The sequence below is a fragment of the Opisthocomus hoazin genome, chromosome 7, assembly GCF_030867145.1.
Source record: "Opisthocomus hoazin isolate bOpiHoa1 chromosome 7, bOpiHoa1.hap1, whole genome shotgun sequence".
In the NCBI taxonomy this organism is placed as follows: Eukaryota; Metazoa; Chordata; class Aves; order Opisthocomiformes; family Opisthocomidae; genus Opisthocomus; species Opisthocomus hoazin.
Genome location: NC_134420.1, coordinates 37,587,598 through 37,608,678, shown reverse-complemented (window position 1 = coordinate 37,608,678; position 21,081 = coordinate 37,587,598). Strand labels below are relative to the sequence as shown.

Here is a 21,081-nt window from a genome sequence, read left to right as displayed (position 1 = left end):
CCTAGGGAAATCGGGGTGATTTTTATACTAGGCTAAATCAGAAATGTGTTTAGAAAATATGACAGAAAAGAGATATGTGGATTATATTCTGAAGAAAGGACAAGTCTGGAGCCTTTTTTCTGGCTTTGCTTTACATCAAGGACACAACACTGCACAGCAATCCTCATTAGTAATTTTAAGAAAGCAGAGACGACTTATTCACAGTAAGCCAGTAATATTGGCTTGAAAAGAATGTAATCTCACAGATGCTTTTCCAAAATATAATTATGTGTATATGTAACTTCATGCTACTGCTAGAGACCATGTACCTCTCTTTCAAAGCAGAGATACTCATGAGGTTGAAGTGACAGCCTTTCAGGCAATTTGGCTCTGAAAGAGCATGCTAAAGTCTGCCTAGGACAGACTGTATAGCAGAAGTGTAAGTGGCACATGTTCTGTAATGGAAGCAGCAGCTTTGAGAAGGTCTCTGGTTTATCTGGTGGCTTAACGAATTGACGCCTCTGGTGTGGTATGTCCACTATACAGGAAATTCCAGCTCACTGAGGCTGATACTAATGTTATTATTGCATCAGATGTGTAAAAGGAGCAACTGTTTATATCTCATTTTGCATAAAAGAAAAAGGTCTACATATCAAATAGCAGCATGAACAGATTGTACAAAAATTAAGGAAATAGAGACGTTGTGGGTTTTCTTGAAAGACAAACAAAGGTACTGATTTAGAATCATCACTGAAGTGAGTCTCAAATTTACAAAATTTCTGCAAAAATCAGGAAAGCGCTGGAAAGTGGAGAAATCTGTCCCCTTAATATACTTTCAGCAGGAAATTCCAATCTTATTAATCAAATTATAAAGCACATACTTCACCTGAAAAAATATGAGAATAAACAAAGAGCACCAAAAATTACATAAAAGTGGAAGCAGCTTTCAGTTAAAGTTTACTATTCCCCTGCATTCCAACTATCTTCTGCATCACAACCCGGGATCAATATCTAGACAGCAAAATCTTATTAATAATTTTCTCCCTTAATTTCCACTTCACAAGAAGAGGGACAGGATTGGGTGATGTGCAGAGGATCACCATCAAACACTGAAGCTGCAGAAATTATTCACACAGACAAATTTATTACAGTGAACTACAATTTTTTTCTGCAAGTACTAATTAGTCTCCACTTTGCTGCCACTGAATGTGCAGTTCTTATTGAAGTTGATAATAACTGCAGACGTTCAGGCTCTTTAAAACTCAGGTTGTCTTATCTTAGATGTTTCTGTTTACCTCCAGTATAGTAATTAATGGCTAGATCCTCAAAGATATTCAGGCACCAACATGAAACTGATGGAACATCACTGTCTAAATATTTTTGCAGATTTTATTCTAAAGGTAAGCCCACATGTTTCAAGAACATCTGTGCTTCCAGCAGTTATTTGACTCCCTGCTTTCAGCCTACCAGTACTAATAGGCCATTCAAACATTCCTGGGAGGGAAAAAGAACTTCAAAGGATTCATTTTTTGGAGGCCAGTGTTTTAATAGTGCATTATTAGGAAGAGAACAGATTTCAGAACCTGGAAATTCCCTCAGGAAATTCTGATACATCTACCTTAGCTTTTGGATTGAAATGGGTCTTGTCATTCATTAATACTTGATGTCATATTTAATTTTAACACATCTGAAAGAGCTTAACCCACCAACATCACTTACTGGCTTTGAAACGAGTGGATGTGAATACACGTAATTTATGACAATAACTGAGTTTCACCTAAATGATTGCTGTTCCTACATAAGGGCCTCTAGGGTGGCGTGTACAATGCTTCAGGGGCAGATGCATCTCGTTGCTGCATGAACATGTGCTGCGTTGACTCGTGTTAATTAGCAGGCAAAAGCTTCCTTTGCCTCTCTCAGTAAGTCTGTATTTGAATGATTGCCCCTCTGCAGAATTTCTTTGTATTTGATAGTCCCACCTTCTCAATCGTGCTACTCCAGTCTTTCTCATTCATTCACTGGTTCCACCACAGCAAAACAAGTAGGCTTTTCTCCTTTTTATGGTCTGTGTGCAGAACTTACAAGTCTGTCCAGGACAGCTGCAGACAACGAAGAATTACAAATCAAACAGTAAGATACTGTGGTGGGTTTGACCTCGGCTGGATGCCAGATATCCACCAAGCTGCTCTACCACTCCTCTCCTTGGCTGGACAGGGGAAGAAAAAACACAACAAAAGGCTCGTGAGTCATGGGCAAAACAGACTTGACTCAGGGAAATTAATTTAATTTATTACCAATCAAATCAGAGTAGGAGAATGAGAAATAAAACCAAACCTTAAAAACACCTTCCCTCCACCCCTCCCTTATTCCTGGGCTTAAATTCACTCATGATTTTCTCTACCTCCTCCCCCTGACTGACACAGGGGGACATGGAATGGGGGCTGCAGTCAGTTCATCAAATGTCGTCTCTGCCACTCCTTCCTCTTCACACCCCTCCCCTGCTCCAGAGTGGGGTCCCTCCCACGGGAGACAGTCCTCCATGAACTACTGCAACGTGAGTCCTTCCCACGGGGTGCAGTCCTTCAGGAACAGACTGATCCAGCATGGATCCCCCACGGGTTGACAAGTCCTGCCAGCAAACCTGCTCCAGCGTGGGCTCCTCTCTCCACAGGTCCTGCCAGGAGCCTGCTCCAGCACGGGCTTTCCATGGGGTCATAGCCTCCTTCAGGCATCCACCTGCTCTGGCATGGTGTCCTCCATGGGCTGCAGGTGGAGATCTGCTGCACCATGGGTCTCCATGGGCTGCAGGGGGACAGAGCACCTCCTTCCCCTCCTTATTCACTGACCTTGGTTTCTGCAGAGTTGTTGCTCTCACATTGTCTCACTCCTCTCTTTAGCTGCAATTGGTCGGCTTTCTTTTTCCCCTTCTGAACTATGTTATCCCAGAGGCACTACCACTATTCTTAATGGGCTTGGCCTTGGCCAGCGGTGGGTCCATCTTGGAGCCGTCTGGCACTGGCTCCATTGGACATAGTGGAAGCTTCCAGCACCTTCTCACAGAAGCCACCCCTGTAGCCCCCTGCTACCAAAACCTTGCCACGCCAACTCAATACAGATAAACCCTGCACTAATTGTGTGACTGGGCCAAATTCTGCAAGTTCTGATTTGGGCAGATCTCAATGGGAAATTTTCCTCCATGGACTGCAGAATTTTACTCACAATAAACTAGAGGTTTCTTCAATTTACAAATAAAAATATCTGACTCTTTCAAGGTGATGGCATTTCACTTGGCCCATGGAAGGCATTTCTACAGCCATTAGCCCTGTGTGTTTGCCAGTCAGATGGCTCAAATCATCTCAGAATTGCATTTAGCATATATTATTTTGAGACAAGTACTTTTGGAAAAGCTGAGAAGACATAACGGAATACAGCTTTTTTAAAGATCTCGCACACTCCATCTGCACACTTTCTGATCTCTTGAACCAGGATAGCAAACACTACAGAGGAAATTCTTTGTTGACAACAAAGATGCAATAGCTTTACTGCTTCTTGCACCTCCCCCATCATCCCTTATAGGTTGATCTTTACATCAGGTCTAAAACATTAATTTAGTCTCCCTTGAGCTCTGCTAACTTCACTGTCTCATTTCTGGGGAAAAAACATCAGCAGCTACAGTTGCCACATTTTTCTGTGTTTGGTTTTAAACATCCAACTAGATTAATATTTCCTGGAACCTCTTTTAAGTGTCAGAACTTCCTAAATATTTGCGTAGTAAAAAGTGCTATCGCTCATTACTACAAAAGTTTTTTTTAATCTGCCAAAGAACTCAGAACTTTGTGCAAGCTGGGAAAAATTTATGCAGAGACGGGAAATGATTAATAAAATACCACTGAGAATAATCAAAATATATTTCCAAAATTCATTGAAAAAAGATTGATCATTCTTGCACTTTGGGGTTTTTTTGAGTCACTATCTTCCTGATGCAGAAGATGACCTTTAAGTAGTCTTTTCTTGGATAGGTACAATCACAGACAAGAATTTCATAACGGGTAAGTATATTATACTGAGTTTCCACAGATCATTGTTCTAAGTCAATGAGATAAATAGGATGACATAACACAATTTTCCATAATTGAGCAACCACTAAGCTGTGTACGACTTTTACAATATGAAAGTATTTAGTCAACAGTGAGATCCTATTTGATAGAATTGTTATCACAAGAAATCTTACCTCAATACTTGGTGTCATCACATGCAATTTCAGAAAGCATTAGCCGCAGAAAATATAGAAGTAGTATATATTATTGCTAATGCCAATTGCATGACTCTGGGAATAAAATTTTGGGGAAAAATGTTAAATTTCTAGATTTTGTTCACCCTCTACTATTTTTGCCCTTGCCTAAGGCCACCAGGACTAGAATATCACTGAATGAAAGCCGAGATTCTCCCACATGCAACACATTTTGATATGACGCTGCATCTAACATCTGTAAAAGCTACCAGAAATTAGGCAGAGTACATTCTAAGACAAAGTATTGAATTTAAACTGAAAGAAAATCCCCAGACCAGAACCACATTCCTCGTTGATAGGTCATATCCTTATCAAGAGAAAAAATTCATTGGTTTTCAGGTGACAGTTACTTATAAAAACCACAACCTGCTCCAAGCCTGGAATTTACTAAACAAATCCAGTGATGGCTACGAAAAGAATTAAAACTTTGTTCAGTTTCTTTCATAAGTATCAGTAGTAAATAAAAACCTCAAAACTGTGAGGCAAGCTTTCAAAGAATTTACTGCTTTGAGCTTAGCAGAGAACAGACAAGATCCTATACTTTGTGAGGAAGTCTCCAGAGCTCCTTTTAACAGGAGAAGCACCAGGAAATGAAGATCCCTCTGGTTTGATGGTGTTATCAGACCACTCAATGGTACACATTCTGTCACTTTTGTTCACTTTTACTGTCCACCTGTAGAATAGTATCCATAGAAAAGAGTGAATCGCACAGTCTGCCTCTCCTTACCTCACTGTCCCTCTTCCACTGCCCAGCACGCTCAGCTTTCCTTCTTTCCTACAGAATCCCATCTGCCCTTTTCTCCCCTGCTTCTACTTTACTCTTATTCACTTTTCCCCTTAAAGCACTCCGCTCCAAAATTTACTTTTGCCCATAGAATATTTTGGAAAAAGCTGCATCAAGATTTGAGACCCAGATCCTTCCAGATCCCTAGAATACGGTTCTCCCATGGCACAGACCAGGGATCTGCTGAAATAAGGCCCCAGTTCCCTCCCAGCCCATGCACATGATTTCATTTCTACAGGAATCAAGTGTAGGCACAGCGGGAAGAACTGGTGGACACATGGATCTGGCCTTGACATAAGGCCGGAAAACGGGACAGGTCTGCACTCCTGGATCAGAGAACTAAGAAGTATTCTCATACCTATACATTTAGGCATTATTTAGAAAACAATTATGAGGATGAACAATCTACATGCTACCTTCTACATACTTCTACCTGCAGAAAAACATTACTGGTGAAGGGACAAATAAAGTTGTGATGCCTGCTCAGTTGTTCTACCTTCAGCTGAGAATACTTTCAGGTATGAAGTTCTGAAACTGTCCACTAAAACAAGATTGCAGTCTAAGTGATCCACAGTGTTCAACAACCTGTGATTACATTTTTCATCTACTTCATTTGCACCTAGAAATGGGAAACAAAACAGTGTATACAAGACAACTCCACGCTAAGAGAAAAGTTCACTGAGATCTCAGGTAAGTTCTGCCATGTTGTTATTTTCTCTCTTGGTTTGTTATCACTAGCTGAGACAGATGAAAGTGAGCAAGCATGAATTATAAGTTTCTGGAATATGGAAAGTCAAAAAAAGAGCAACTTTTACAGCCTTCTAGTGACGCACACTCTGCTAAATAATCTTGCTTTACCTCAATTGCCACATTACTTACAGAATTTATGATAGAAAAGAACTGAAAGCCACACATCACACATTATGTGATGCCTATTTCCAGTAATACTAAGAGATAATCATAACATTACCATGTGTGTCTCGGCATAATGAATTTTGGCTTGGACTAGGACATAACTTCAGTTAGACAGAGACACACAAAATAATGAAAATAAATCTTGTGAGCAGCTGACAGAAACTGCTGCCAACATACCTCATGTGTACTCTGAAACAGATCTGTGATAAAATAACAGCTACTACAGTAAACAAAAGGAGATATATCTACTACCTGCTATAAAAAGAGGCATTCAAGCCTTAAAGTGTAAAGCAACAATGCACTTCTTAGCACTTCCCTCCCAAGGAAAAACTGGCATGAGGAATAAAGAGGCATTCCTATATAGGGCTGGGTTTTAACAACAGACCTTGAAATACACATGACACCATTTACACAAATTCAGTGTTATCACACCAGTAAAACCTAGGCTCAAAGGATGACACACACATGGCAAGAGAATGTTCATAACTTAGGGAGATAGTCAGCTATATACTGACTTCCCATGCCAAGCAGGAACACTTAAAAAGTTGCTTCTTTTTTACTTTCTGTCTTGTATGGCAAAAACTGATTTACATTGGCCTTCTGAAAACAAGCACAGGGAACAAACTGTGGGGCAAATACCAAAATTTCTTTGCATTTGGATATCCTTAAAACTCATCTAACAACCTACACCAAAACTCATAACTGAAATGAAGCATTTTCAGTTAATTCTGTTTTGTGGCTAAACAAAAACACTGACAACCGAAGACAAACATAAGCAGCCTCCAACAGAGACACTACTGACTTCTCACTGTGAAAAATCTAGACTGTAGCTTTATTAATTCTCACAAGCATATGTATGGGTAAACACACACACAGACAGAACTCTGTGAAAAAGCTGGAGGACAACAACATATTAAATCTGTCATCGCAAACCATGCTAGTTCATTCCTAACCCATTCATGGCTAACAGAAGAAAAACAAACAAACCAAATCCTAGCTTGATTACACAACCAGCATTTCAGCCAGAGCTCTACAATGAGGTGGCTTCAAAGGTCATCCACATAAACTACGTTTTCAGAGGAGGATCCTACATAGGGATATTAGTTTTTAAAAAGATTAATTCACCTTACAGATTGCTAGTTTTCCATGAAAGACATAATTAATATCTTGGAAATAAACATATGAGTTCAGCTCCTTTTATACACTTACATCTGAATCTTCCTAGGGAAGAAAAGCTCAATTTTAGAAACATTTGGTAATTTTGTTTAACTCGTGGTGACAGAATAAGAGCATGTTCATGTTAAAGCAGCTAAATGTTCTGGCTTCCTTCTGTCACAGACTGAACGCCTAAGATGGAAATCTAGTCTGAGAACCGTAAGTCTACAAACTGTATGGGGAAAAGTAAGCACGAGAAGCGGTCCTAACACTAGCATCTGTTGCTCAAAACTGAAAAAAATCTGGACCACAGCTGAGGAAAATAGCTCTGTCCCATTTCATATTATGGCAGGTCTTCAGGGAATAAAAACCAGAAGGTTTATTATGGTTGCGTTAAGCAGGGGACTCAAATAGATGATACTAGAAGCATTTTGAGATGAGGATGTATTATGAAGTAAATTACTACAGCTTAATTCAAATTTTAAATTCAGTCTAAAGTTATAGACTTTTTGGCCCTCTCTACTGTACTGTATGAATCCTGGTGCCTACAATGCCTGCGTGCTGTGTTAATAATGAGACTGTACATGAAACGCAAGAATTTTGAGTTCTATTTCTAACTTAATGGATAAATTCTCTCAGACTTCTCAAGTAGCATATTGTAGGGAGTTCATTTTTCCACACTGGAGTCTAAATTTTATTGTTTTATTGTTACTGTGTAGGTTTGTAATAATTTTGCTTTATACTTGCGTGGCAATGGGGATTTATGGATCACAGAAACAGCAGACAATTTAAGAAAGTTTAAAGCCAGAGTTAGATATAAGTCCCAACCTGGATCTAAATTCACGCATTCCTCAAAATGAGAGATGCTACTGTTCTTGTGAAATGGATGTTAGCTGGGTTTCACTGTCCCCTTTGGACCTTTCTAACTTCCACAATGTCTAAGTGTTGCAATACAAAAAATATTTTCAAACTTTGTCACATATGAATTTGTACCAAGGAAAAGACGGCTCTTATAATAACTTGTCACCAAGGACTCTTCCATCATCCTGGGAATTTTAAAGAAAGAAAATTCCCTGGAGAACCTGTGAAAGTAAAACAAATATAAACAAAAATGTATTTGAAGTTCCCTTACATGATCTTATTTTAAAGACTGACAACTCCTATATTTGTTATGGCAAAATCTTCACTGGAAAACCCTAGAAATGAATGAACAATCCCACCCACAACTCTTCCCACTCTTCTGCTTTGTGGAGGTGCTGGTGAAGAATAGCTGCATAAGTACACAGAACTAAAAGTCAGTGTCGAATTCTGCACATGGTTTTATCACACATAGCTGTGTAACACCTGCTACAAATAACAAATTCTTCTGGGTTTTCTTGCCTGTAAAGAGAGGACTATAATATCTTACTTGCCAAGAGTGATATGATTCACCACAATTAGATTCAAATTACAGAATCAATGGCCCTACTATTCCTTTTAGTAAGACTCAGTAGAAAAAATTACATTGGGATCACATCACTAAAGGACAATCTGTTGTTTATTACATGTAACTGCTATCCTTTCAATGTGTGAGGGATGCGCGTGAATATCAACACATCTGTAAAAGTTCAGCAGGTTGGATCTTTCTTCCTTGTCAACAGTTTTGAACATGACTTTTATTGAATGCAGTCTGCTCTGTTTGGAAGGTTAAAACTAACTGCTGCTGGGAATTAAACTAAAGATGAAAATCTTTGTTGTTACCTCTGCCAGGAAGGAAGCTGGATAAGTTCTTCTGGGCAGAACTTCCTGAAGAGCACTGCAGGTATTATTAGTGGTGCCCTGTCTCTGTTGCTTTCAGAAAATGCCTGAAGGAGCTATTCCACCAACATAAGACACTCCAAACATTAAAATTCTGACTCCTTCACCAAATCACTGTTTCAGTTTGAATAACAGCTGTCTGTATCCTCATTAAGTTGAAAGGAATTTATTTTACCTGAAGGCGTACAAAGTAAAAGGGAGGAAGTGTTGATTTAACACATTTTCTTTCACATCAGCTTTGACAGAAGTTCAGCATATTTAGAGGGTACCAGGATATACAAAACTTTCTTATTTTGTATTGTCAAGTAGAAAAGTACTATCACTAGAATGCTATAATTAGAATTATCTCAGTTGTGCTTTATCATTAAGCAGGACACCACTTCTCTTGTGATTTCTTTAAATGATTTTGTCGACCTTTTCAAGAAGGTTCCTCAATCAGGGCAGGGGTTCTATTTAGTCAGAACCATCTTGGCTCTTCCGTCTCTTAAATCCAGCCTCTTGCTACTGTTCTTTAAGTGTTGGATGTAACTCGGCAAAGGGAAGATCCTTGCTCACTGACCCTGTTCATTGTTTTTTTTCCTCATAGTTTGCCAATGAATTGTTCGGGAAAAAACAGAACTTTCCTAGAAATGCCTAAGAGAATTGTAGAAATAAATACTTGCCAGTACTTCTACACTTCCTTTCTACCTCTCTCGCATCTTCCTTCCATAGCTTAAAATGTTTTGTTCCCTTTGAGCAAAGCCCCTAACTTCTTCACTTTCATGCCTGTAAAATGCACATAAAAACAGTTGCTTACTTGGTAAAATGTCCTGAGACCAGTGGATAAAAGACTATTGTGGATCCACTATTTCTATGAACTTTACTGTCTGGCTCATCGCATGCTCCCTTGTTCATCTCATAAAGATTCCTCGCAAAAGTTTTAACTAACATATAAAACACACTTCATGGCTCTGTTAAGAGACATATTCCATTTGACAGGATTTAGCCTGACTGAGTTTACCTATTGGCTGATGCACTTAAACCTCCTGTTCTGAGCACAGTCTGTGAGCCTACAATGCCTCATTGTCTGGCTCCTTATAGGTGATAATGAAATTGGCATTCAGCTCCCACTCTGAATGGTTTCCGTGAGACTTTGAAAGAGTTGTTTGCTACTCCTGGTATTATATAACCGTCTTAGTTTCAGCATGCATAAAGGCATGTTCTTGTCAAATACCTTATCTCCAGGACTGTATTAATAACTAAACATGAATCACGCTGAGCATTGGATACGTTTGTATTCATACATGATATAGTTAGGACTTTTCTAAAAACCAAAGGTAAATCTGTTAGCTAAATGCATTGTCAGCACATTACCTTCTGACTTGGACAGTCCTTCATTTACTACGCAAGTGGCCCTGATGCACTTCTGTCTATATACAAGCTAACATTACACTGGAAACTGAAGAGAGGATCACAAGCAGATTGCATTACCTGATAGAAATCTTGTCTTGTCCAGCTAAGCTTTAAATTAGGATTTTAAAACTGCATTATCAGTGCTTAAAAAGCCAAGCTGCAAAACACTGAGCCTTCTGATCCCAGTCCAGCAAAATACTGAATCACATGCTTCACCTTAAGGACACAAGTAGTCCCACAGATTTCAGTGGAATTAAGTATGTGCTTTAATGCCTATCTCTCTCAGTAGCAGCGTTCAGCACTTTGCAAATTGAGTCACCAAAGGAAGCTCATAAGCACTGAGCAAGGGATGCAATGACCTGGAGTGTATATCTACCATAAGAATAACAAGTAACTACAACATAGTACTCTTTATGTAAGATGTGAGTGGTTTGAAAATAACAGATATTCTTTTTTAAATGCAGCTTGGTCAGAACTGGAATATTCTATTAGGGAAAAAGAAAGAAGCCTTGTCCCAGTAAGCCAAAATAAGAGAAACAAATGTTCTGACAAACAATTTAAAACATAGATGCAATCTATAATCACAAATTCACATTGTCCTTGTCAACTTAAGAGATAGAAGTTGTGTGTGTGGTCCCAGTGCTCTGAACTGCAACTATATCAAAGTTCTGGACAATAACAGTGATATTCTGTTGCTCTTTTTAGTTACATTTATAAGCTGGAAGTATTAAGAAATGCAAAGCAGCTCCAATGCACATACTCACCCACACACAAAAATCTTTGCCAGATATTTCTACAGGCAATGAAATAAATTAAACCTTCAGCAATTTATTTTAACCTGTTATGTTTCATACAATATCTTACCAGGAAAAAGGGATATAATGAGGTTCTTCCAATCAACAAATATCTGGAACCATGAACAGTTTGTCTATCATCAGGCCTTCTCAAAAGTACTGTATTCCTTCATGGTTTTTTTAGTTTCTTCTTTTACTTTAATATGCAATTATTAAATGAATCCCAGCTATAAACTCATGCCCTTCGGTGCTTAAAACAGGATTTAAGCCTTTAGGACCAATAGTGCATCTCAGAATATCCCAGACAGATATCTACCTCATGTTCGAAGTGCCTGAAAACACTAGCACATCCCTTCTTGGCTCATAATGTACCTACATGACTGTAGTCTTGCATCACTGGTGTTCCTGAAATATTTGGCCTGGGCAAGGGATGATACTCCCAGATGAGATGTCCAGAAAACCAGTGATTAGACCCCCTGGCACCTAAATCGAATAGCTGAACTAAAGGCAAGTTGAATGACAGGATTATGCTCCTTGCAGATACCCAGTCAAGGTGGTGACTGACAGCACTTTGACTAGCTGGATGAGAAAGCATTCACATGGGATGTGGAAGATTTGGGATCAAATCACTCGTATCTGACTTCAGTGTCTCAACTCTGAATTCACATTTTAATTCAGTCTCTGACTCAGGACTGGATCAACTACCTCCTACCTTTCAGGCATCCTTTCAGGAGTCACTCAGGCCAAGTCTCTTTCAGCCTCCTCTGCTAAAGCTCTTCTAATCTGTAAAGTAAAACAATTAGATTTTAGTCAGGACGGGGAGCAGAACTTTGGTCACTTTTCTTGCAGACAAATCTCTAATTGGGCTGAGGAGTCATTCCTTACCTACACTCTATGAACATGTTAATTATCAAATAAAATGAACACCTTTGACAGCATGCATTGGTGTGTGTGTGTTGGGCTGCAGGTCCCCAAATTCTGCGTGCCATGCCAAGACAAGGGACACCCCTGAGGGGCTGCAGAGCACAGGCAACCTACACAAGGGCAGGGGTACTAATTAAAAGAGTGGCAGCAGATGACCTGTAAGAAGCTCAGAGCTGCAGACCAAAATCTGCACCCGCAAAGCCAGCCTCCTGCACCACTCCTCCCCTCACTGGGGGAATTTGTACAGACCAACAGTAACCCTCAACGAAAATGAGAGAAGCTGAGACTGGGAAGGGGGAAGGATAAGTGTTTGGCTGAAGCTGAGCCTGGGGAAGTGTCAGGAAAGGTGTTTGTTTAATTGTTTATATTCTTTTTCTTCTCAGTACACAAAACATTGATCAAAAGTTTCTGTTAATGGTCAATAAATTAAATACAAGTTCCCCAAGTCTGCTTTGCCCATGGTGCCCACCTGAGCAAAAATACCCAATTCCTCCACAACTGCAGGTCCAGTCCCAACCTGTCTCCATGAAGCATCATCTCATGAAAGCTGACCACCAAACTAACCAACGTTAACACAGAAACATTAATACGCTCATTCCTGTCCATATTTGTGAGTTGAGACGTATTAGACTCAACACACGCCCACAACAAAGATGTACAAGACATGTAGGTTCACTGTGGTGTTCCACCCAGAGTTTCCACGCTGTTGGCAACAGGAGGATAAAAATGGTGTGCTGCCAGAAACTCCTGTAAAGCAGGCAGGGACACAATATCTGAACTTGTCTAGTTCATGGATTCATGTATCTATATCGTACCTTCTCTTCCAGAAAAGACCCTAATATTGAGTGACTTCAGCTTTTCTTGGCTTACAAAAACAGTCAGGCTTCTTGATTAGGTTCTCTAATTATGACTTTCTAAACTGATCTTAACTTTTATTGGGTCCTTTGTTTTTTTGATAAAACAGGTGTCAGTTATGTTTACTAGCTTGGTACTGACAGTCATGGCCTGGTTTCTTTTATAGTGCAGTCAGTATCTTTTTTTAAAAAACTCAGCATATCAAACTAAAAAGTTAATTCAGACAAATAGCTTTTCCACACTGATAGGAAATCTTAAAGTCATCAAGGCCAAACAGTGTCCACCTCTGAGGTTTTGGCTCCAGAAAGTGACTAACTCCTCTTCTGCAAATAAACAGACATCTATCTGTTCTTGCCTCTATACCTCAATAAAATCTGTAAGCAGCACATGTTAAAAGCTCCTGTGAAATACAGCACAAAGTTGTGAAAAGTAATGTACTATTCCACTACTTGCAGTAATTACAGCTGCAGACTTCAGAAGCCCAGCTGTACTATAATAAATAAACCAGCTGAAATCTGCAATAAAAAAACCATGCAAGTCTGATCTGACTGATCAGACAGTAGGCAGGCACATAGCTCATCTTAACATGTATTAAAAATTGTTGGTGCCCTCATGCAAATAATCTGCAGTGAAAAAACTATCAGTACGAGCAATCCTCCAAGTCTTGCTTGAGATTCCCTGCTTCGGCCCATGATCAGTCTTCCCTGCTTTTTTGCTGAAATGCATACAGTTAGTTATGTAGGTCTGAGACAAGCAGGAAAACAAAACTCTCTCTCACTGAGAATATTATCTAGCAGTCTTTCAGAAGTTTAATGCAAACACAGTACCAGATTATTCTTCTCTATGACAATACTCATGATGTGCATCTGCAGCTATACACATGCTTGTGTACATCTTAGATGATTTCTAAGGGGCAATCATATCAACCTTTGTTGATAGCTACACGTTCAGTATCAGAATTTGAGCTGTCACTTTAATGATTGAAATGGCCAGTCAAAACTGCCCTAGCTTGAATCCACTAAGAGAAAACAGAGAGAAAAACAGTTCTCAGAAGAAAATTTTCTTTTATGTAGAATTTCTGTTTTGTCTAGAGGTTGATTTTAGTAATGTATCTTCTCCTTAAAAATCCACAGTTCTGAATGACTCTGAGAACTGTAATAATGGTAGAAACGCTTTTACATTTAAAGTTTAATTATGAACCTTATTTCTATCTTCTCGTGCCAGACAATATTTTTGTAGTCAGTGGGAGTTCTGTATATCTAAATTCACCTCTGCAAAAAAACCACACCACCCTTTAAAGAGATACTGCCAAGTAGATTTGAAATAGCATTTATAACATTTATATAGTTAGAATAATAAAGAAAATATTAGCTATCTAAAATATGGTTTCTATAAATGGCAATAAGTTTCAAAAAATGGTGTTAACATCCTCAGTGTACAAAGTTGTAGCCTACGTTTTTATGGAAATAATTAGCTGGCACTTCCAGTTCACTCAAAACAGGATTTTTGCTGGCTATGTAGAAAAACACTGCACTAAAGCTCTGTTTCAGAAGTCAATACTGCAGATTTTTCAATCGCATCCATTTAACTGTTGACTGAGCTGCCTTCCTATCAAGACGCCTCTCTGTTTCCTTCTCTTCAAATTCACTTAAAGCAATTTATCAAGTTACAAAACTTGATATATTTTATTCTTTAACTTTTTTATTCTCTGATTTTATGTGACTAACCCAGCTAGTCCTACTTCCCATGGGCAGGTGGATCAGAAGACATATTTTGGCCTTGTCCAAACTAAATTATTCTATGATTCAATAATTTCATCTTCCCTGGGTGAAAATCTGGATCAGAGACAAGATTCACTAAAATATTCTGCATCGGTTCACAGTACATTTCTGTATAACTGATCATTATATCATAAAACATAGTTAGACATTCGGTTTTGAAAACTAAACACTCAGTACTTGTTACAGTAAATGCAGATGGTAAGTGTGTTGCAGATAATACTGGAGAGTAATTTTCTGTTGATTTTACTTGTATGTAACACTTTTTTGCCATTAATTAAATCATATTCTGTATCAAGTATTTATTTTTTCCATGACAAGAAGAGGAGGCTGAGGGGGCACCTTATTGCTCTCTACAACTACTTGAAAGGAGGTTGTAGTGAGGCAGGTGTTGGTCTCTTCTCCCAGGTAACTAGTGATAGGATGAGTGGCAATGGCCTCAGGCTGCGTCAGGTGAGGTTAAGATTAGATATTAGGAAAAATTTCTTTACTGAAAGAGTGGTCAGACATTGGAATAGGCTTCCCAGGGAAGTGGTTGAGTCACCATCCCTGGAGGTGTTTAGAAAACGTGTAGATATGGCACTTCGGGACATGGTTTGGTAGGAATGGTGGTGTTGGGTGGATGGTTGGACTTCATGATCTTAGAGGTCTTTTCCAACCTATGATTCTCTGACAATTCCTGGAAATAATCATATTTACGTATGATATATATATACTATATATAACCTGTAAATAAGTATAGAACTTTTTTAATAGTCTCGTATGTCTGAAACTGACTTTTTCTTAGCAGTTTTTTGGTGGCACAACTTCTCTGTAAAAGAAAATAACAAACATTCCTATCTTGTAGCTTTCTGACATCAGTTTTCATCCAACACCAAATCGTGAGAATTTAAAATGTGTAACATATATATTTACAGTGAAATAAACCTGACAACTTTTAATCATATTCAGTCTTTATCTTGACTAATACATTTTTCTTGCAACTTCTTTAGAACTCCAGCTAGTGAAATATAACCTATTTCTTCTACAACAGGCAAGTTACCATTGTCATGAAGAATATTTTCAGTGCAGGAGAGAAAATGACAGAATATTGCAGGAATAGCTTCATGTTGACAAGAGAGTAGATTTGGCTCAAAAAAAGAACACTGCCCTGACTCCTTAAATGTACTTCACGAATAAAACATTTCCCTAAGAAACATTTACGGTTGCAATACCCAGAAAGTCCCAGAACTCCCAGGAAATGTATTGCTAATGCCACACAATGACTAAGCTTTCTAAAAATAGTCTCAAAAGAATGAAGGTCAAAAGGAACAGAAAGAAGACACAAATATACTATGTGGTTTGCCTTTCCTTATCAATCAGTATAACTATACAGGTCCTTGTCAGATATATGCTCTGTCCCTTTTACCTCACCGCATCGGGACAAGTTATAGCTACATCACTTTCTCGAAGCCATCCAAAATCCTGTCTGACTTGCAATCCTTGCACGGTCTGACGTCTCAGGAAATCTCCATTCTGCTCACCAAACACACTCACTCTCAACCCCTCTTCCGCATTTTTCCTGGTTCTTCTCCCAGAAAACCAATGCTTTTACATGACCCTGTAGCTGGATTTAGAGAGAGATCAGTTCAGCTCTAGCACTGTTTATGAGGAAAAATAATGATCTTAATACATCCAAAACCAACCTCTTGTAGCCTCTCAACCTTCTCCCAAAATTCTAAACTGCATTTCTCCTTAGTGAGGCCAACTTAACAAAACATGACCAAGTCATGTCAATGATACTATAAGCCAAGAATACAAGAATTTTGATAAAACAGAACTGCAATGACAGTTTCAAAATGCTTAAATGTTTATTTTGATCTGGTTACTGACCAAATTTCCCAGAGGCATCTAAAACTGAAATGACATGATGTGCACAAAGTCATTAGAAGTTTGTTTTCTTTCTGATGACATTGGGGATTGTCTGAAAATTCCTGGTATTTCATGAGTCTTGAACTGAGAATTTCTCAAAGAAAGGACTGAAAGTAGTCATGGGAGGAAGAAAAGTCCTGAGGTTAAAGCAGTGTAATGGGTCTAAGGAGAAATAGGATCACTTTTGTAATTTAGCAGGCATATAATATGTCTTTTTTACGGATCATCCGTCTTTCCAGTCTGCAGACTGAGGAAAACGATAGATCATGCACACCATTTCAGGTTTTTGGCCCCTGTGATTATTTTGTATTATAGTTATGTCAAGTACAAAGAGTTTACAATCTCACTTGGGACCTCCAAGACCTAGTGAAATACACACACATTCACACAAACACACAAGATAAGAAAAAGGTACTATTACTGTGCAAGTAAAAATTAAATTGTCGTGCCGTGGTAATCATTTAATGAATTAAATTACTACAACAAACTTCTTTAGGTCCTTTTAGGATTGTCAAAATTTGAATTACTTCCTGAAATTAACATTCCCCAGCATTTCACACTTCTTCAATTCTTTCTGCATTAGTCAAATATTAACTATTTTGGCTGAAATTTTAGATGCTTGCTTCAGGATGATTAAATTATTATCTTCTGAGAGATTCTGATGTCTGCAAAATTTCATTCAAATAAGGCCAGTCTAACCTCTGAAAAACATTAATTTTCTGGTGCCAGAGAGAGGATAGTAATAATACAACAGATCCTCTGCTGAGGATTCTCTCTGCACTGGACACGCTCAGTTCCCTCAGAGCACTCGTCTTTTAGCTGAATTACTGCACAAGCTGGTATACTCTATCTCAAATTTTAATTAATTTGCTGTATTTCCCATACTTGCAGTAAGTTATCACTGGGGGGTGAGGACAAGCAAATCAAAGGCAACTAAGTTTTCGTAATACTACTCAAATCCTGCCAATCCTGCAGCCAATGAGAATTCATATCCCTTCTTCTTCCCAGGTTTAAACCTATTTTCCTGTTTTTTAACAATCTTCTTTAGTACAAGATAGAGTGCGCCAAATTTCAGGAATGCCAGGATTTCTCTTTCAGCAGGACACTGTGGGTGCAGGGGCGGAGATGGTGATATAGTGTCAAAATTCAAATTTATAACACAGTTGTGGTACATATTCAGTTACTGAGCAATTATTGCCATTGCTTAGTAACCTGCTTTCCTCCTCATGCTTTGCCATTAACATTCTGGAATATTAATTAGTGGCTTTGAGGTCATCTCCAGCATCTCAACTATGCCAGGATGTCTCAACATTTGGAAAGAAGAAACATGAACCTTGTAAGATCCTAGGACCAGCTGCAGAAATAGATCTGTTTTGATGCAACCACATCTGCAACAAAAGATATTCAATTATTTGCACTCAAAATGTCTAAATTGTTACGAAATACTTCAGTAAAATGTATATTTATCCCTCAGGGAAAGCGGGTTAGAGAGGTGTCCTCTCTTGTAAAGACACCATAATGATGTCCACTGTGTGATCAGGACAAGTCTCAGAAGAAGTAAGCATAGAAAAGCACAAAGTCAAACACGCCACTCTGAGGCTTTGGTCTTTAAGAATATCCTTCAGGCAGATAGCGAGCTGCAGCATGGAAAGGGAGGGATGATGCAAATGACGCTTTGTGCCAACACTGGAAAAGCGATTCCTACTGTTGCTTCAACCCTCTGGGCCTTAGTGGGCTTACACCCTTTCAAGGGTTGTATGTTGGACATGCATTTTTCTTCCTAAATGAAAGGCTTGGCATGCTCCTGAGAACTTCACAAAGATGGCTCTCCAAGCAGTTACTGATGGTGTCTTGTGACTCTACAAGTTTGTGACAACTTCAGAGACTAGAATTACTGTAAGCCAGTTTTCTAGTAGCTGCTGCCTCCCACAAGTTGATGAGCTCCAGATACTATGTCCAGATACTAGTTCTGCTATTCATCCAAAAAATAGAGTTTGTGCCTTTGGTACCTCTTCCAGAGGCTGCTTGCCATTCAATCTCAGACTGGGCTCAGGCATTTGACTCCCCCCCCCGCTTTTTGATCCATATGCAAGACAAGCATATGATTTTTTAAAGTATTTAGGGCTGTTTAAATTTTCTTTAATGTGACTGAAAGATTACCAGCTAAATGAACCAGAACAATGGAAGTATAGAAGAAAGATCTTACCTGCTGTTGTGTGGTATTATGACTTGCCAGCAAAGTAACATGATTTTAGGGTAACTAATGAATGAACTGTGGTGTGATACACAAAGCATTAAGAATTTTAGGATAAAAATATTGAAGATAAATTCTGCCTTTGATCTCTCAGACTGTGATTTTGAAACAAAATTTTTAAAAATATTGTATAAACCCTGTAAATTTATTCTATTTTACCCTGAGAAGTACCTTAAAAAACAAGGGAAAGGTACCTAGACTATCGCCAGTTAGTCTGTTAAAAGAAACTATTGTTTTAAAAAGATAGCTCATCTGTAATTTTCTGAATTACAGGAATGACCTGTCACCACCTCCCAGTGTTTTCCAGCTGTATGCATGTTGGTATACATGGATTCAAGGGCAGTAAGAGTGCTATACACCACAATATATTGATCTGGAGCCAACTCCATCTAGCCTTTTTTTTTTTTTAATCCTTTTGCTGTCTTATCTACCACACTTACATCTATGCTTTATGATAAACTATGTTGCTAATGTTACTTTTGATCTTTCATTCAGCCTATGGGCTTAAGATGAAATCAAAGTTGAGATACGTAACATGGACTTACAGGCAAAGCATTTATAAAGGCATTATATAGATACTACTTACCAATTTTTGAATCATTTAAGTAACGGAAATAAGGCTTTGTTTTTTCTTCCAAATCTTTAATTAAAAATAATTTAACAACACATTCTTTATAATCTGTAAGGATAAATTCAACCAAGACATTAAAGCTGTATGCTTACTTGAAGTCTGAAGTAACCTTTTCAGACGAATAATAAACTGAATTTATGATTTTAAAAAATACATATATGCATGATGAAGATGACTTCAGCACTTTCTGGAAATGAACATTGTTCTACCTGCAATTATTTGAGCAATTTCCGAGGAGATGGCCAAAATATGCACGGATATATAAAAAAAAAATTCTTCTCAAAGGAAATATTACTTGTTACCACTGTATTTACTCAGCCACAGCTTATCTGACCTAATTTGGTGAGATCTGAAAACCATTTCACTCTAGCATAATCTCAGCTGCTGAGTTACTTATTAGATATTCTTCTGACAGGCTTAACCACTTTGATTTCACGACAATCACACAATCTGTTTTGCTACAGCATTGTAAAGCTAAGCTCTCTTTTCACAGAAATTCATGGGAATACAGCATGAATATTACAAGAGTACAGAATACAAGTAAAATTCTACCGAATTCAAAAAATATTAACTTGGTTTAAAAAAAAACACAATCTGGTACAAATTATTAATTGTAGTCATGTCTGACACACGTATAACAAGAAATGACTGGAACCACGTACACAGATTCTAAGTATAAAAAGGAAGAACCATTTCTCAGCAGGAAGCTACAGAAGAGAGATTTGTGACTGATTCGATCTATAAAAAAGCACAGCTGAAATCATCTCCAGGTGAGAGGATAAGTTTGCATCTGGCTGGGAATGAAAGGAACAGTTTTGAGCCCTTCTACCTACTACTGAACACTTCCATAGCAGTGACAAAACCGTGCTGGGGTTATCTCACAGCAAAGCACTCATGATTCACTAAAAGTGTAGAGACATGTTTTTTTTTAGGGTGGACATAAACCACGCTGTTTCAACTAAAGCACTTGCACATACCCTTATCAGACTGAGAGTGCGCTGCTGAATACAGACTCTGGTCCCTATTAAGACTGAATTTTAAAAGACATGAAAGGCATATACTGCTGCTACAAACTAAGTTTGTAACTCCTCCTCACCCCCTACTCCTTACATTTTAAAAATCTGTTAAAAATGAAAGGTTTCATTGATGAGCTACCAGCCTCCATCAAGTGCTTGGAAGGAACTGCTTTCTTAACCACTGATTTGACTCAAATTCTGGCAAGAGAATGCAGCATCATATTTTTCAACCACACCTCCCCCCCCGCCTCCCTCCCCAACCCCACAAAAAATATATGAAATAAAAAATCTCCTGAGCACAGAAAAAACTGAAACACAGGTTATAAAGGAACAAGACAACCCAGCTAAAGAATCTGTTGGGCATTTCAGGTTACACCTAGGTGCTAAGCAAAAGCAAGGCATACAGCTCTCTAGAATAAAGAATTGCAGGGAAGATGCCTCAACGGACAAGAACAAACATTTATCTACTTACAGAATTAGATCATATGCCAGAAGGTTGAAAAGAGTTGAAGAAAGACTAGGATTCTCTCTACAATGGTCTGCATCATCAACAGAATTATTTACTGTGTAACAGATCCACAAAGGGGGTTTAGCATCATTGTCAC

At 38.5% G+C, this 21,081-nt stretch overlaps 1 long non-coding RNA gene across 2 annotated transcripts in view; it reads right to left on the bottom strand.

The window, feature by feature from the left end:
• Positions 1-8,073: 8,073 nt before the first annotated feature.
• LOC142361979 (uncharacterized) overlaps positions 8,074-21,081 on the bottom strand; it is a 33,116-nt gene continuing 20,108 nt past the window's right edge. For both annotated transcript variants that reach the window (XR_012764573.1, XR_012764572.1), the window contains exons 2-3: positions 11,820-11,890; positions 8,074-8,206 (exon numbers count right to left, since the gene is read on the bottom strand). This is a non-coding gene — a long non-coding RNA (uncharacterized LOC142361979). The remainder of the gene's footprint in view (positions 8,207-11,819; positions 11,891-21,081) is intronic.